Source organism: Hyla sarda, chromosome 1, assembly GCF_029499605.1.
Source record: "Hyla sarda isolate aHylSar1 chromosome 1, aHylSar1.hap1, whole genome shotgun sequence".
NCBI classification, from domain to species: Eukaryota; Metazoa; Chordata; class Amphibia; order Anura; family Hylidae; genus Hyla; species Hyla sarda.
In genome coordinates, this window is record NC_079189.1 from 291,707,426 (window position 1) to 291,726,485 (window position 19,060).

A 19,060-nucleotide genomic window follows, 5' to 3' on the forward strand; every position below is an offset into this window, starting at 1 on the left:
CTTTAAACATTAATAACTCTGGAATGCTTTTACCTTTCATTCTGATTCCGAGATTGTTTTTTCGTGACATATTCTACTTTATGCTAGTGTACAATACAGGAATATGGGTGCACTACTGTGGTAGATGTAAACAATACATTGGCTATCCCTCAACACTGATGTTAAAATTGAGACATTCGCCAGTGTATCCTTATATGAAGGACACACCAGAGCCCGCACACCAACGCCAAGGTTTCTCAAATTGGTACGAGACCTAACGCTAATCCTACCTGTGCTTGATATTCAAAACAGGGGCCAGTGGGCAATTACAGCAGCATTCGGTTGACTCACAACTTCCTCCCAGATACCCTCCAGCGTGACTGAGCACACATGCAATGGGAGGAGGGAGGCAAGCTGCAAGCCCCACCTGAGTTGGCTAATATGGGTGCCTGGCCTCACAGGTGCTACCTTAATGCTGCCTTGAAGATATTCAAGGCGCATTAATGTTGGAGTTTACACACCTCCATATATAAAATTTAAACAAACAACAAAAAACGTGGTCTCAAATGGCTGGAGGTGCTGAGGCTGCTGATGTCTGGCAGTATCAGGCCACACATCCGGACCGCAGATGTAAACATCCGGGGTCCAGATGTGAGTCAGAACAGCTCTGACAGCGGCCGCGACGTGTAATGCGAGGACGCGCGTCAGGGGGGAGTTGCCCCGAACGCGTTGCTAAGGTGCTTGCGTCACGTGGCTACTGCGACCAATCAGGAAGCAGTGATCACGGAGAGCTGTCAATGGTATGCTGACAGCTCCGTGCGCATACCACTGACAGCTCTCCGTGATCACTGCTTCCTGATTGGCCGAACTAGCCGCCCTCTCATTACACGTCGCGGCCACTGTCAGAGCTGTTCTGACTCACATCTGGACCCCGGATGTTTACATCTGCGGTCCGGATGTATGGCCTGATACTGCCAGACATCGGCAGCCTCATCTTTGAGCCACACACTGAATTCCCTGTCTAATAACATTTGGTCACCACTGTTACCTATATAAGATGGACATTCTTTGATTACATTCGGTTTCTGTGGTTTTTCCTATTGTTTCACATGTATGTAATTTGCATAACTCCGCCCCCTAATGTACCTGGCGCCCTTTTTTGCAGTATTTATAGAATCTCTGTTTGTATAGTCTGCATACTGATCTGAAGAAGGGGGTGGCTCCCCCGAAACGCGTAATCTTAACTTGTATAGCTCTTTTATTGCTTTTTTTGGTTTTATTCATTTGCAATAAAATCCACAAGCTTTTACAATATTCCACCTTGGATTTTGGTTTATTCCTACATTTCCATGGAACCAGCAGCGCCATTTGTGAGGTCTTTTTTGCTATTTAATGATCACCTACTCTCTCCAGGAGACGGTTTTTACCTCACCTGTTACCTCAGGCTCAGCAGCGGTTCCGGCTATTTTGTAACCCGTGCATTGGGTTGATATGCAAGTTTAATACTTGCTCTAAGGTGACCAGTTACTACCTAAGGGGCCTGCAAGCCCCGCACCTACTTCCCTTCCTTTTCCCTCAACCACCCAACGGTATCACACGAGGCGCCCTCTCTGGTCTCTTTTTTTTCTCCCCATACACATTCCAGTTTAGAGATGGGCCCGTCGAAGCACTAATCAGTGCGAAACATCTGTGTCGCCTCTCTGTGATACCCTCCCCCCTGTTACCATCTGTTGTCCTCCCCTACTAAGGCTGTGAGTATGTGCAATAAATATTGCTGAACTGGAAGAACCGGTGAGTGCCGACTTTTCATTCTTCTATCAAGTGTACTGAGATTTGTAAATTACTTCTATTAAAATATCTTAATCCTTTCAGTACTTATGAGCTTCTGAAGTCAAGGTTGTTCTTTTCTGTCTAAGTGGTCTCTGATGACACGTGTCTCGGGAACCGCCCAGTTTAGAAGCAAATCCCCATAGCAAACCTCTTCTAAACTGGGCATTTCCCAAGACACGTGTCATCAGAGAGCACTTAGACAGAAAAGAACAACCTTAACTTCAGAAGCTCATAAATACTGAAATGATTAAGATTTTTTAATAGAAGTAATTTACAAATCTGTTTAACTTTCTGGAGCCAGTTGATATATAAAAAAAAAAAGTTTTTTTCCTGGAATACCCCTTTAATTTTTGATCATGTTTATGTCCTGACATCCTGTGACATCATGATGGAAGTTTTAAAAACCCCAGCGCAGCGTTTTTTTACTTAGTGCCCGCTTGCCTCTTGATAAAGCTAATCCGGTAGGGAAACATATCGAGGGGGGCCTTGTAAAATAGTTTTTAACTTTGGGTACCTTTGTCCTATACAGTTATGAGCACATATTTTTCTTTGATATATGGGAAGAAAAGGGTATTCTTGGGTTGCCTGATGGTAGCCTATGAGTTAGTGGTCAAATTTCCACCCTCCATATATTGGTCTCACCAAGATGTATTTCATTTTAACACTGGCGGGCATCTGCGACCCAAAAACTATGTATAAATATACCAGGGTACTGTACAGAGATCTCTCCCATGATCTTTCTATACCCAGGACTGTTTAAAAAGGGGGCATCTTCTACATCTAGAGGAAAGAGGGTTTCTACACCAGCACAGATGGGGGTTCTTTACTGTAAGAGCAGTGAGACCATGGAACTCTCTGCCACAGGAAGTGGTTATGATTAACTCAATAAAAAATTCAAAAGAGACCTTAATACATTTCTAGAGAGTTATAACATTGTTAGTTATAGATAGTAGATTTGTAGGCACAGAACATTGGTCCAGGGATTTATCTTTTCATATTTGGAGTCGGGAAGGAATTTTTCCCCCTGGTATGGGGCAATTGGCATCAGCCTCATAAGGTTTTTTTTTGCCTTCCTCTAGATTAACACAGCAGGGACACAATAGGGATTTATTTAGAATTTGATGGACTCTTCATATCATCATATTACCTAATGTCTCGCAGAGAACATTAACAATGAGAAGGCTGCTTAAGCCCCTGCTATGAAAGAGGATGGGGCATCATAAGGATGGAGTCACACCCATTTCGACTGGTGATCAGTAAATTAAGGGCTGACTTTTTTCAAGTGCCCCTTCTGACTTGCCTGATGCCTGCACTTTTGTGAATATTGCCCCATGATGATTTCAAACTGGACCACTCTGATATTGCAGCACTGCTATGCTCCAGGAATCCATGACAGCCTGGAGCAATGGAGTGCCGTGTGATCAATGTGCTACAGCACAGCATTGAACAGTGTATACAATCTAATACATGTAAAAGTCTCCTATAGGGACAAAAAAATGTATAAAAGAAACAAAAAAGTTAATTAATGTGAAGCCCCTTCCCTAATAAAAGTTTAAATCACCCACCTTTTGCCATTTTTTTAAATAAAAATTATGTAAAAAAAAAAATATGTGGTATTGCCACGTGTGTAAATTTCCGAACTATTAAAATTATTATTTATATTATTTAAACCTCAAGATCAAATGCGTACACAAAAGTCCAGAATTGCTTATTTTTGGCCACTTTATATATAAACAAAAAAGAATTAAAAGCGATCAAAAAGTCCCAGCAAAAAAAAATAAAAAATTAAGATATCTGGAAAACATATATGGAAAAATTAAAGTTATATGGGTCAGAAGAGGACTATTTTAAGCACATGTATTTTTGTACAAAAAGTTTTTATGAATATTTTTTTAAATATACTAAATAAAAAAAAAATAAACCTCTATAAATTAAGTATCATTTTAATCATATCGACCTGCAGAATAAAGATAATTGGGGAGATTAATCAAAACCTATGTAGAAAAAAAATTGATCAGTTGCCCATCCTTTTATTTATCTGAGGCCTTTTTTTTTTTTTAAGAAACAATCTGATTGGTTGCTATGGGCAACTGCTCAACTTTCCCTCTGCGCAGATTTTGATAAATCTTCTACAATGTGTCATTTGTATCAAAGTGCACTGCGTAGAAACAGAAGCCCCCAAAATTTGCAACAGTGGTACAATTTGACTTTGTAATAATTCCTGCCAAAAAACTATGGTGTTAAATAACTGAGTTAAAAATGTGAAATGAGCTTTTTTTCACAAATGCATTATTTGTGGGACATATTGTTTGTACATCGCTTCTGATATTGAAAGAAATGCTCCCTATATTTTATTGAGCTGCTCGGCCGTGTTTGGAAACACCCCTGCTTAGGCCATATTTTTTTCCTTGGTCCCATGGTGGGACCCAGAAGGAGAGGACATAATTTTAAGCTGAATGGATTATAGGCCGCACTTCATGGCTGCAAAGGGTTTTAGCTGCCAGAACCATAAAGGGCCCCCACAAGTGACCCCTTTTTGGAAACTACACCCCCTAAGTATTCACCTAGACCAAAAGTAAGTACTTTGTAACCATTCCAGCCGCACAAAAAGGACTCAAAGGACACAAATGCATAATTTGTGGGACATATTTTTTTTGTACATTGCATCTGAAAAGGAGGAAATGCACCCCATATTTTATTATGCTGTTCATCCCGTGTTCGGTAATACCCCCCTTAGACCATATTTGGTTGCATGGCCACATGGTGGGACCCAAAAGGAGAGGAGCACCATTTGGCTTTCAGGATATCATTATACAAATTATAGGCCGCACTTCATCTTGCAAAGCATTCTAGCTGTCAGAACAATACCGCACCCCCAGATGTTACCCCATTTTCGAAACTACACTCCCTAAAGTATTCACCTAGGGGAAAAGTGAGACATTGAGCCCTTATTGTGTGGCTAGAATTATTTCAAAGTCAGTGGGAAAAAAATAGCAATTAGCTTATTTTTTCAACAAATTCTTTATTTGTGGGCCATCATATTGGTAAGTCGCTTTTGAAATGGAGGAAATGTGCCCCATATTTTATCATGCTGTTTGTCCCGGGCTGGGCAGTACCCCCACTTAGGCTATATTTGGTTGCCTGACCGAATGGTAGGACCAAGAAGGAGAGGAGCCCCCTTTGGCTTTCAGGGCATAATTATATGAATTATAGACCCCACTCCATGCCTTCAAAGAATCAGAGCTGTCAGAACAATACCGCACCCTACAAGTGTATTGGCTGGACCATAGACTGCTCTGATTGGCAGTGACACGCGGCTGTCTGTGACAGTTAAAGTTCCTGGTTGATATATCCTCCATGTTGTGGGAATAAGCACACACTCATTGCGAATATATCCATCACTGGGCATTGAAAAAAGAAAATTTGAAAAAAAAAATGGTTTCTTTTGTTGGGGGGGGAGGTGATAGTCCCCATTCATACTGCATTTCTGCAGTATAGGAGTAATGTTAAAAAAGGGATGCCAATGTATACTGTAGCAGTTTTTTTGAGAAATGAATGGAGCTGCTACTGTATACATCAGCATTACTTTTTTTGTGACCCTACACTGCATCCCGTTCATACTGCATTTCAGCAGTATGAACGGGATGAAGTGTAGGGTCACAGAGCACATCCGCAGCGTATTTCACACCGCGGATGCATCTGGCAGTCACAAGGGCTAGATCACTGCTGTGGCTGGGTAGCTCAGTGTGTCCACCCATGACTGCCAGATGGAAATCCGCCGCTATGAGTGGACACACAAAGCTACCCAGCTGCAGCAGGGAGCTCATTATTGTGACTGCTGGCGGGCATCCGCAGCATATTACATGTATGTGCGCCGTGTGATCCTACACATTATTCATTTTTATTTTTTATTATATTTATTTAATAAATGTATTTTTAATTTTATTTTTTTACACTTTTTAACACATTTTTTCCACTTATTGTTTTTATACTTTTTTTTAGACTTTTATTTATTTTATATTTTTTTTTTTACACTTTTTCTTTATGCTTTGGAATACTTAGTATTCCAAAGCATTGTAGTTATATGCTGCCTGCCAGTTTAACACTGGCAGCAGCATATCAGGACGTGCCTCTGGCAGGCAATAACCTCTGGCAGGCAATACCGTCCTAACAGGCAATAACCGGGGCAGACCTGGGGGTCCTTTTAAGACCCCTGGCTGCCCAGGTAACTAGCAGCACCCCGCGATCATTGCAGGGTGCTACAGGAGAGAGACAGAGGGAAACCCTCCCTCTGTCAAACTCCTTACAGCTCGTGGTCGCTTCCGACCACGACTGTAAGGGTTAAACTGCCAGGACTGAAGTTTACTTTGGTCCAGGCAGTACGGCAGGCCCCCGCATGCTGGGGATTATACACAGCACCCTGCGATCACTGTGGGGTGCTGCAGGGAAGACAGAGGGAGCTCCCTCCCTCTGTCAAAACACTTACAGTCTGCAGTCACTTCCACCCGCGACTGTAAGGGTTAAACTGCCGGGACTGAAGTTTACTTCAATCCCGGCAGTGTGGCAGGGTCCCGGCTTTGTGCTACAGCCGAGTTCCTGCCACGTCCAGGTGTGGGAACGTGCATCCACCCTGGACATGTATACACATCCATGGTCGTTAATGTGTTAAAACCACTTAAAAACATGTACAAAACATGGTGGAGGATCATAATCCTACTGTCCCACCTGACCCAGGCATTTCCATTGATTGTTAAAGGACGTAATAAACCGTAGACTAGTGTCATCATCAGAAAATCCCCATAGCAAACATATGCTGCTCTGGACAGTTCCTAAAATGGACAGAGATGTCAGCAGAGAGCACTGTGCTCATGATGTCAGCAGAGAGCTCTGTGTTCCAAAAAGAAAAGAATTTCCTCTGTAGTATTCAGCAGCTAATAAATACTAGAAGGATTAAGATTTTTTAATAGAAGTCATTTACAAATCTGTTTAACTTTCTGGCACCAGTTGATTTAAAAAATAAAAAATAAATTTTCACCAGAGTACCCCTTTAAGTTGTCTCCTTGCCTCTGAAACATAGAGTTCAACAGGCCATAAGACAATGTTCCCTCCATTGTCAGCCTCCTTTATGATAAAAGAGGACTGTTTTTCAACTTCCTCAATGCCAACTGCTCCTTCCTTGTAAGATTCTGACCAGAAGACCTAACATTTGGCAAGTTTTTAATCTCCTGGACCATGACATTAAAAAACACCTGTATAGCAGGAAAATTAGCAGAGGGAGGGGCATACTTGGTGGGGATTCTAACAGGAAATCGCACAACATTGTCTTTAGTGGCCTCACCTTCAGAGAGCAAATCCAGTAAATCCTGGAGCACTTGTCAATCAATATCGAGGATAGTTTGGGTGCCCCTGGGCTGTGAATAAATTATCTTCAGGGCAAGTTTCCTACAAAAGGGTAAACTTATCCACTTGTGCTGTAGGCGAGAAGGACAACCCCCTCTCAAGTACCGACCTCTCCTCCTGGTTAAGGTTATATGTTGACAAATTTATGATTTGTAGGGTATGTGGCAGATCCTCTAATATTTTGTTTTCGTCAATAGTTCCTTATCATGTTCCAATAACATATTAGTGATGGTACTGGAACACTGTGCCAATCCTGTCCCCCAAGTATCCTTAAAGGTGGGCGTCACCTCCCAGGAGGTATAAATCGCCACTCTAAGTCCCCTCGGGTACATAGATCTTTTAAGATATTCCTCTAAACTCTTGACCAAACTCTAGTCATCAACTTATGAGCTTTAATTCTTACACTTATCCATTAGGTTTTTTGGTTTATTTTGGTTATTCACGATTTGGTTTTGTGCATCTTTCCTTCCTCCCTTTTTTTCCCCCATACAGCATCAGATTTTCCAAAAATTTTTGCCACTATTTTTAGTTTAACAGTCATGTTCACAACACACATATTAGTTGTCACACATAGCAACATTCATTCACATCAAGCACACATACATTGATTGATTGTTACACATAGCTACATTCACTTCCCATGTATTCCACGGTGCTCCCCCTCATTGCATCCATTCACACTGTCACCCACCTTACATGGTACAAACAGGATTCACACATATTCATAATCACTTTATTTATTTTACTTTTTATTGTAGGTGTTTTTTGGTGGTTTTCTTTTTTTTTTTCTATTTTATCTTAAATTTTTTGTCATCTTAGGTCCGTATTGTATTGGAAGATGTTTATCCGTTTGCCCGAATCACTGCACCTCCATCTTCACAGTATCAAGATCCATTGGACCTATATCCTCTTTCTTCCTTTTTACTGTGCTTCATATTATTATTGTCTATTATTAAAGGGGTACTTTGGTGGAAAACTTTTATTTTTAAATTAACTGGCGCCAGAAAGTTAAACAGATTTGTAAATTACTTCTGTTTAAAAATCTTAATCCTTCCAGTACTTATTAGCAGCTGTATGGTACAGGGGAAATTCATTTCTTTTTGAATTTATTTTTTGTCTTGTCCACAGTGCTCTCTGCTGACACCTCTGCCCGTGTCAGGAACTGTCCAAAGCGGCATAGGTTTGCTATGGGGATTTTCTCCTGCTCTGGACAGTTCCTAATACGGGCATTAGGTGTCAGCAGAGAGCACTGTGGACAAGACAAAAAAGAAAAAAAAAAAAGAATTCCCTCTGTAGTATACAGCTGCTAATAAGAACTGGAAAAAAAACATTTTTTAATAGAAGTAATTTACAAATATGTTTCCCTTTCTGGCACCAGTTGATTAAAAAAATGTGGTCCACCGGAGTACCCCTTTAAATAATGATTTATCATCCTCTGAAGCCCTAACGGGGGGATTATTAGTTGTGTACTAATAAGTGTACGCTTGTGCATATATTCTTTTGGTGTGTTATTTTCAGTTGCTGATATACAGTATCATTTTCATATACCATACCCCATATAAGCAAATTAGGGTTGGTTATGTGGTGTTCACCTGTTGCTCGGATGTCCGGCACCCTGACACGAGAAGACCTTGCTTTTAGCGGGTCAGCTCGTGGGGAGGCGGGGCTCTTGGGCTACAGGTCACAGTGTGAGAGGCGTCTTTTTTGACGCGTCTGGAAGATGCATCTTCTTCTATTCATATGATGTTTATATGTTGGGATAATTGTTATTCTTATTATTTAATAGTCTACTCCACATATGTATTATTTTGTATGTAAATTGATTATAAAGGGGTCACAATGAGGTGTAGTTAAATATATATATTTAATTTTTGTGCACTTTAGTCTTTTATTCACACTTATGATATTGTTTTGAGGAATTATCATTATACATTGCTGCATATTAGTGTTCTTATCTCTGTTAGGTACACTATTTCAGAGCACTCTGCCATTCAGGTCTGGTAAATGATTTTAAATAGTCCCGCCAGATTTTAAATAGTCCCGCCAGATTTGAAATAGCCCCGCCAGGTCACACGCCGCCCGACCGTGCTGGGAACCTTGCTTCCGGTTACGGTGTATGCTGCCATACAAGTGTGAGAGCAATAGAATAGGTATGTAATCAGATATGCCCAGCACATAAGGTACACAGGTGTTTAATGTTTCATTTGCTATATATACTGCCTCACTATCTAGCACAAATCACTCCTGAGGAAGCTGCCGCCAAGGGCAGCGGAACGCGTGAAGCTGGTGTGTCCCCCCTTGTTGGTGAGGGTGCCCCTGACAACTTTGTTACATGCTACCTTCTAAATAGCAGTTGGGCATTAGTGGGTATCAGTTACATGGGTTATTGGTGCTTATTCCATCACGTATTACTCTTCACATGCATCTGTATTATGGTTTATTTTATTGTTATATAAAGGCCCGGCAGTGTTATGCACATGTCACACGTCTTTTGCTCACATCATACTTCAGTGAGCCTCCCATTGGGTCATTTGTGCCCACTAGGGGGCTGGTGTTTAGTAGGATTACGATCCTCCACCATGTTTTGTTAAGTGGTTTTAAATGTTTGTGCTATTGTTGGTGTTTATAATAAAGATTGCATTTTGTACTTTATACAGTACAGACCAAAAGTTTGGGCACACCATCTCATTCAAAGAGTTTTCTTTATTTTCATGACTATGAAAATTGTAGATTCACACTGAAGGCATCAATGGGGTACACGTCCAAAATTGCGCTTTTTTTTTTTTTAAGTCAACTGGTGCCAGAAAGTTAAACAGATTTGTAAATTACTTCTATTAAAAATCCTTCCAGTACTTATCAGCTGCTGTTATGATCCACAGGAAGTTATTTTCGTTTTGAATTTCCTTTCTGCCTGACCACAGTGCTCTCTGCTTACACCCCTGTCCATTTTAGGAACTGTCCAGAGCAGGATAGGTCTTCTATGGGGATTTGGTCCTACTCTGGACAGTTCCTGACATGGACAGAGGTGTCAGCAGATAGCACTGTGGTCTGGCAGAAAGGAAATTCAAAAAGAAAAGAACTTCCTGTGGATCATACAGCAACTGATAAGTACTAATAGAAGTAATTTACAAAACTGTTGAACTTTCTGGCACCAGTTGATTAAAGAAAATATGTTTTCCAGTGGAGTACCCCTTTAACCTCTTCAGGACATAGGGCGTATGGATACGCCCTGAATCCCGAGTCCTTAAGGACCGAGGGCGTATCCATACGCCCGTGGGAATTCCGACCCCACCGCTAGCCGGTTGAGGACCGGAGCCGGATGCCTGCTGAAATCGTTTAGCAGGCATCCCGGCATATCGCCCAGGGGGGTCATTATGCCCCCCCATGTCGGCGATCGCCGCAGATCGCTGGACAATTCAGTCCAGCGATCTGCGGCGATTCCGGGTCAATCGGGTCTCCAGTGACCCGGTGACCCGGAATTACTGGCTGTTCGGGGCCGTCTCTGACGGCCCCGAACAGCCAGAGCCTGCAGGGGTGAGGTGGAACTGGTGCCACCTCACGATCGCCCTGATTCGTCGGCCGGATTACCGGCCGACCAATCAGGGCGCCTGCTGCGGGTGTCACTCCCGCACCCACTCCGCCCCTCTTCCGGAGGACGTGAGCGGGTGCGGGATGTGCACCCCGGGTGCTGGGGACCCCGATCCCCGGCTCCCCTGTTGGGATCGGGGCCCCAGGAGCAGCTGCGGCGGCGGAGACGACGAGGGACTGACCTGTGCGGCGAGGATCGTTGGAGGTGAGTGACAGCCTCCTGCTGTTGCTTAGCAACAGCTCCCAGCATGCAAAAAGGGCATGCTGGGAGCTGTAGTTATGCAACAGCAGGAGGCAGACCACCACAACTCCCAGCATTCCCTTATGGGCATGCTGGGACTTATGGTTTTGCAACAGCTGGAGGCACATTCTTTCTATGGAAAAGTGTACCTTCAGCTGTTGTCTAACTACAACTCCCAGCTTGCACAAACAGCTAAAGTGCATGCTGGGAGTTGTAGTGGTGCATCTGCTGTTTGCATAACTACAACTCCCAGCATGCCCGTTGGCTGTCGGTGACTGCTGAGAGTTGTAGTTTTGCAACAGCTGAAGGCACACTGGTTGTGAAACTCAGAGTTTTTTTTTACCTAACTCAGTGTTTCACGACCGGTGTGCCTCCAGCTGTTGCAAACTACAACTCTCAGCAGTCACCGTACACCATGCACCGTACATGCTGGGAGTTGTAGTTTTGCAACAGCTGGAGGCACACTGGTTGTGAAACACTGAGTTAGGTCACAAACTCAGTGATACATAACCAGTGTGCCTACAGTTGTTGCAAAACTGCAACTCTCAGCAGTCACCGACAGCCAACGGGCATGCTGGGAGTTGTAGTTATGCAACAGCTGGATGTCCCCCCCCCCCCAATGTGAATGTACAGGGTACACTCACATGGGCGGAGGATTACAGTAAGTATCTGGCTGCAAATTTGAGCTGCCGCAAACTTTCTGCTGCAGCTCAAATTGCCAGCGAGAAACTACTGTGAACCCCCGACCGTGTGACTGTACCCTAAAAACACTACACTACACTAACACAAAAAATAAAATAAAAAGTAAAAAACACTACGTATACACATACCCCTACACAGCCCCCCTCCCCTCTCCAATAAAAATGAAAAACGTCTGGTACGCCACTGTTTCCAGAACGGAGCCTCCAGCTGTTGCAAAACAACTCCCAGTATTGTCGGACAGCCGTTGACTGTCCAGGCATGCTGGGAGTTTTGCAACAGCTGGAGGCACCCTGTTTGGGAATCACTGGCGTAGAATTCCCCTATGTCCACCCCTATGCAATCCCTAATTTAGGCCTCAAATGCGCATGGCGCTCTCACTTTGGAGCCCTGTCGTATTTCAAGGCAACAGTTTAGGGTCACATATGGGGTATCGCCGTACTCGGGAGAAATTGTGTTACAAATTTGGGGGGGTATTTTCTGCTTTTACCCTTTTTAAAAATGTAAAATTTTTGGGAAAACAAGCATTTTAGGTAAAAAAATTTTTTTTTTTTTTACATATGCAAAAGTCGTGAAACACCTGTGGGGTATAAAGGTTCACTTAACCCCTTGTTACTTTCCCCGAGGGGTCTAGTTTCCAAAATGGTATGCCATGTGGGTTTTTTTTGCTGTCCTGGCACCATAGGGGCTTCCTAAATGCGGCATGCCCCCAGAGAAAAATTTGCGTTCAAAAAGCCAAATGTGACTCCTTCTCTTCTGAGACCTGTAGTGCGCCAGCAGAGCACTTTTCACCCCCATATGGGGTGTTTTCTGAATCGGGAGAAATTGGGCTTCAAATTTTTAGGGGTATTTTCTGCTATTACCCTTTTTAAAAATTAAAAATTTTTGGGAAAACAAGCATTTTAGGTAAAATTTTTTATTTTTTTTTTACATTTGCAAAAGTCGTGAAACACCTGTGGGGTATTAAGGTTCACTTTATCCCATGTTACATTCCCCGAGGGGTCTAGTTTCCAAAATGGTATGCCATGTGGTTTTTTTTTGCTGTTCTGGCACCATAAGGGCTTCCTAAAGGTAACATGCCCCCCAAAAACCATTTCAGAAAAACGTACTCTCCAAAATCCCCTTGTCGCTCCTTCCCTTCTGAGCCCTCTACTGCGCCCGCCGAACACTTTACATAGACATATGAGGTATGTGCTTACTCGAGAGAAATTGGGCTACAAAAACAAGTAAAAATTTTGTCCTTTTATCCCTTGTAAAAATTCAAAAATTGGGTCTACAAGAACATGTGAGTGTAAAAAATGAAGATTGTGAATTTTCTCCTTCACTTTGCTGCTATTCGTGTGAAACACCTAAAGGGTTAAAACGCTGACTGAATGTCATTTTGAATACTTTGGGGGGTGTAGTTTTTATAATGGGGTCATTTATGGGGTATTTCTAATATGAAGACCCTTCAAATCCACTTCAAACCTGAACTGGTCCCTGAAAAATGCTGAGTTTGAAAATTTTGTGAAAAATCGGAAAATTGCTGCTGACCGTTGAAGCCCTCTGGTGTCTTCCAAAAGTAAAAACACGTCAATTTTATGATGCAAACATAAAGTAGACATATTGTATATGTGAACCAAAAAAAAATGTATTCGTAATATCCATTTTCCTTACAAGCAGAGAGCTTCAAAGTTAGAAAAATGCTAAATTTTCAAATTTTTCATCAAATTTACGGATTTTTCACCAAGAAAGGATGCAAGTATCGACAAAAATTTACCACTATGTTAAAGTAGAATATGTCACGAAAAAACAATCTCGGAATCAGAATGATAACTAAAAGCATCCCAGAGTTATTAATGTTTAAAGTGACAGTGGTCAGATGTGCAAAAAACGCTCCGGTCCTTAAGGCCAAAATGGGCTCCGTCCTGAAGGGGTTAAGGGAATGTTGAAATAGAGGATAAGGGAATAGACAGATAATAAATATTGTTAATCCATGTTACTGTTCTTCTTTGGGGGGGGGTTATTTTTCTTTACCATACTTAAAGGGGTACTCTTTAAAGGGGTTTATTTTGACTGTGCTACAGGGGCTGTAAAGTTAGTGTAGTTCATAATATAGTGTCTGTACCTGTCTTTGATGGCTGGTCTCGTATTCGGATGTGATCTTTGTTCTGGATGTTCATTTTTAACAGCAGACAAAATGACTCCTGTATTTCCCAGGATGCAGTGCGGCCGAGACCTGACATCACTAGTTAGGTGATCAGAGGAAGCCTGTTCTGCTTCAATGGGTGGGGTGGCTGATGTTTGGGAGGCAGGACAGTGGAATTCTGGGATTTGTAGTAAAAAAGAAAACTTCTACAAGAAATACTGAGGTTCACAAAAAGAAAGCCACAACCATTTAACCCAAAGACAAGCACAGATCCTTCCTAAGCATGTCCATTACTGTCTGGCAGGTACATACTAAAATCACCTTATGGTGGATAACCCCTTTAAAGGAACCCCGGAGCCCCAGAGTGGCCCTAGTTGTTTTTTCCTCCTAAGCTCTCCTGTTTTAGAAGACCAAATAACTTTTTCTCTGTTTTCTTTCCTATTTCATTATTTTAACAATCTATTTTTATCTTTTAGATGTCTAACATGGACAATGAAAAAAAAGCTAAAGGCTTTTGGAATTAAAAAAACATCTTGCCTGTAAGGAGTATAATGCTCCACTGTCAGAGGAAAGTGAGCAAATGGTTCTGATTGCAGACCTACTATGTCTCTCATCTTGCAGTGTTTGTTACTCACCTGCCCCAATACCCTGCCCTTCTGATGGTTCCCAGTCCACGCTGCTTTTCTCTTCTTTTTAGTTCCTATGCCATTTCATTAGTGCAGAAAATGCCCAAACAAAACAACATGGGAAAAGAAAAGGAAAGCAGCAGCTCTATGTCAGAATGGCAGCGGTGGGGGATTGGGGAAGGTGAGTATTCATTCATTTTTATTTTCACTGAACCACAAGGCATTATAAAAACAAGCAAAGATAAAAAAAATTCCATGCCCTAAAATCCTGCTTAATGTTATGAAAACTAACAGTAACTTGACACTTATGCAAAACAGAATTTTTATATACTCACGTGTTACGCCGAGCGCTCCGGGTCCCCGCTCCTCCCCGGAGCGCTCACAGCGTTCTCCTATTCGCAGCTCCCCGGTCAGACCTGCCGACCGGGTGCGCTGCGATAATGTACCCAGCCGGGATGCGATTCCCGACTCGCTTACCAGACCCGTTCCTCGTCTATGCTGTCCCGGCGCGCGCGGCCCCGCTCCCTAGGGCGCGCGCACCGGGTCTTTGCGATTTAAAGGCCCGGTGCGCCATTGATTGGCGCATGAGGTTTTAATCAGTACCGTCATCTGTGCACTTCCCTACTTATACCTCACTTCCCCTGCACTCCCTTGCCGGATCTTGTTGCCATTGTGCCAGTGAAAGCGTTTCCTTGTGTGTTCCTAGCCTGTGTTCCAGACCTCCTGCTGTTGCCCCTGACTACGATCCTTGCTGCCTGCCCTAACCTTCTGCTACGTCTGACCTTGCTCTTGTCTACTCCCTTGTACCGCGCTTATCTCAGCAGTCAGAGAGGTTGAGCCGTTGCCGGTGGATACGACCTGGTTGCTACCGCCGCTGCAAGACCATCCCGCTTTGCGGCGGGCTCTGGTGAATACCAGTAGCAACTTAGAACCGGTCCACCGACACGGTCCACGCCAATCCCTCTCTGGCACAGAGGATCCACCTCCAGCCAGCCGAATCGTGACATCACGTACTTTTGTATATCATTTATCACACCCAACTTTTGAATCTGACCCAGTAAGAGGGTATAAAAAATATTTCACGATACATTGACACCGTAACTAAACTGAAAACTGACACTTTTTGTAGGATTTTTTGCTTTATTTTTTTTACCATGGGTTGTCTTTTGCTAACGAGAAAAACCCAACAAAAACAGTTGATGATCTAAGTAGCTCAAAATTCTTAAGGCTAGATTCACACTACAGAATTTGTCTCTGAAATTCTGCTTAGGAATTTAAGTTGGAAATTTTGGTTCAGCAGAATCCCATTGCTGGCAATGGGATTTCACTGCACAGTGCACACTGAAAGTACAAAAATCTTCAGCTCATCTACCAATGGTCTCGCGCAGATCCTCAGCCTGGCCCAGCTTGATACGTAGTAGTGAAATAAATGTGTTCTGGATGTGGATGGACAGTGCACACTACAGAATTTTAGTGGAGGATATTCTGAGGACAAACGAATGATCTTGCTTATTCTATAGGCATTCTGAAGACATTACTGTCTATAAAAACAGCAAAGTGAAGGAAAAAAAACAGACAAATGCAAAAAGCAGAAATCAGAAGATAAAAATTCTAGCATGATTGAAAATGTCTGCCATATTAGGTTTTCAATTTCTCAAGCAGACAATCATAGTAATTCTGGGGTGTTGTCTTACAAAGGCACCATATGTGGTATACAGAGCACCTACAAACAGGATATGATTGGGTTCACAGATAGCATTCTGGCCAGGATATGAAGCCTATTTTACAAAGGCCAAAAGAAAAAAAAAGTACAAATTTTAATTATGGTTTTACTCTGTGTCAGTTCCACTCCTTGTTTTGAACAAAAATTCTAACCAAGAGGAGCTCCAAAATAATAACCTAAGGACCGATTAATACCAAAGTACTACATATGACCCCGGCCAATGTATACTTTGCTAGTATGGGGGTGGACAATAAGGAGAATGCCTTTTGAACATGAGAAACTCATATATGAAGACTTCCAAGATTTTTCCTAGCCTATGCTTTACATAAAATAATTGGCAAAAGACATGGCCCAAGAAGAGGAAGTTGTGAAGAGTTGGTGGCAGACCACATGGGGAGAGGAGAACCGCATGAAAAGCCTGTAGTCTAGTGTGTTCATAAAGAAGCTGAACTCTTCAATGACTTCTAATCTTCTTACAATTTACATCTGTATTGTATTATAACTAGTCTGTTTGTTTTTCCCAACTGCAGGTTCTCTAATTGCAGTCAATATAATAATGTGTAATTATATTATTGCTAATTTTCTTTTCTTATATTTTTCTAAATTAAAATTTGTGAAGTTGGAAACAAGAAAATTCTCTGTGTTTTTGGTGTTAAATATTGCATCTATATATCACTCGGATTTTCAGCAACCATACACATAATGAATTGGAGATGTAGAAAAACCCCACCACATTCTGTTTAGTTAATTAATCCTAAATTGTCACATTGCTGCAATTGGCCTCCGGTGCTCATTTATGCATTGAGATTTGAATGGAATCAGATCTTGATAAACATTTCATCCAATTAATCGGGTGCTGGGTGACTGACTAATCTGTCTATGGTATCTAAATCCAGAAGCAAAGTATTAGATTTGGATGCCATTCACGACACAAGGGTTAACAGCACGTGTTCAGACTGCACACACACATTCTCACATCAGTAAAGGGTTCTGTGCCCTGGAGACTATGACGTGACCTCCTTATTAGATTGAAGCTGCATTAACAAGTAAGAGAAGCCGCCTTACAAAACAACGCTACATTTTGCCCCCCACCCCTCCCCCACAAGGCACAGGAGATTTCCTTCTCTGAATCTGCCTCTTTAATCTCAGAAGTCTTTGACAACCTGTCTGCTTAGTTCCCTTTCAGACACTCACTAATGGTGCATTAACCTTGGCTGGTGCTTGCAAATTATAGGAATAGTTAGGCTAGTTTAACCCCTTAAGGATGCAGCCCTTTTTCACCTTAAGGACTGAGCCCCTTTTCTGACCACCGTCGCTTTACGAATTAATAACTCGAAAATGCTTTTACTGAATATTCTGATTCTGAAATAGTATTTTCGTGACATATTCTACTTTATTTTGGTGGTAAATTTTCGGCATTACTTGCATTCTTTTTTGGTGAAAAATACCCAAATTTCATGAAAATTTTGAACATTTAGCATTTTTCTAACTTTGAAGCTCTCTTCCTGTAAGGAAAAGGATATTCCCAATACATTTTATTTTTATTCACAAATACAATATGTCCACTTTATGTTGGCATCATAAAATGGACATATTTTTGCTTTTTGAAAAAATTAGAGGGCTTCAAAGTAGAGCAGCAATTATCAAAAAATTTCATGAAAATTGCAAAATCTGAAGGGACAGATGTTACAGAACTACAACTCCCAGCATGCCTGGGCAGTCTAGGCATGCTGAGAGTTGAAGTTTGGCAACATCTGGAGGGCTACCGTTTGGACACCACTGTAACAGTGGTCTCCAAACTGTGACCCTCCAGATGTTGCAAAACTACAACTCCCAGCACTACAACTCCCAGCCTTTGGCTGTCTGGGCATGCTGGGAGTTGCAGTTTGGCCTTCCTAGTGGTTGCCACAGTAAAGATCCCATTACTTTCACTTTCATCCCCCCCCCCAACGTGGTTTCCCTACCTGTGCCTGTCTCCAGTGACAATCGGGGGTCCCCAGGCATCTTCTCCTCCAGGTACCAGACTCCATCTTCTCCCCACGTTCCACACGACATCCAGGGGTGGGCAAAACGGGGGTTGCCATGGCAACCCACTGTCCTGCACTGCCATTGGTCAGAATCACTTTTGACCAATGGCAGCACTGCGACCTCGCTCCTAGCCCTCAGGATGATCGGGACTGTCATTGACAGCTCCGATCATCCCTATTTTCCGGGTGATTGGGTCACTAGAGACCCAATCAGCCCGGAATAGCAGAAAATCGCATGTCTGAATTGACATGTGATTTTCTGCGATCGCCGAATGATTTCAGCAGGCATCCCGGTCCGGTCCCCAACAGGCTAGCGGCGGGGACCGGAATTCCCACGGGCGTATGCATACGCCCCACGTCCTTAAGGACTCGGGATGCAGGGCGTATGCATACGCCCGGCGTCCTGAAGAGGTTAAGCTGCATTTTTGCACTAATATTACGGCCACAAGTCTGGGCCCAACTGCAGGTATAATGACCGATACAGTTTCCCATGATGCTGTCAGTTAAGGGTCATTAGACCTGTGGTCGGACTAGCAGCCATAATATAGATGTAGAACTGTGGCTATATTACACTAGTCTGGCCTTAGGGTAAGTTAACACTGGTCAAATTTTAACAGCAAATCCACAAATCTGCACCGAAGGGGATTTTACATTATGAATTTTGCAAATAATAGGGGGGGGGGAAAAAAGAAACCAATGATTTTTAGTTCTGTTATTTGCCGAAAAATACAATAAAATAAAAATACAATAAAATGCTACAGAAATTGAAATGTTGTGGATTTAAAATTTTGCACCACCGCTAAATAGTTTTGACACAGA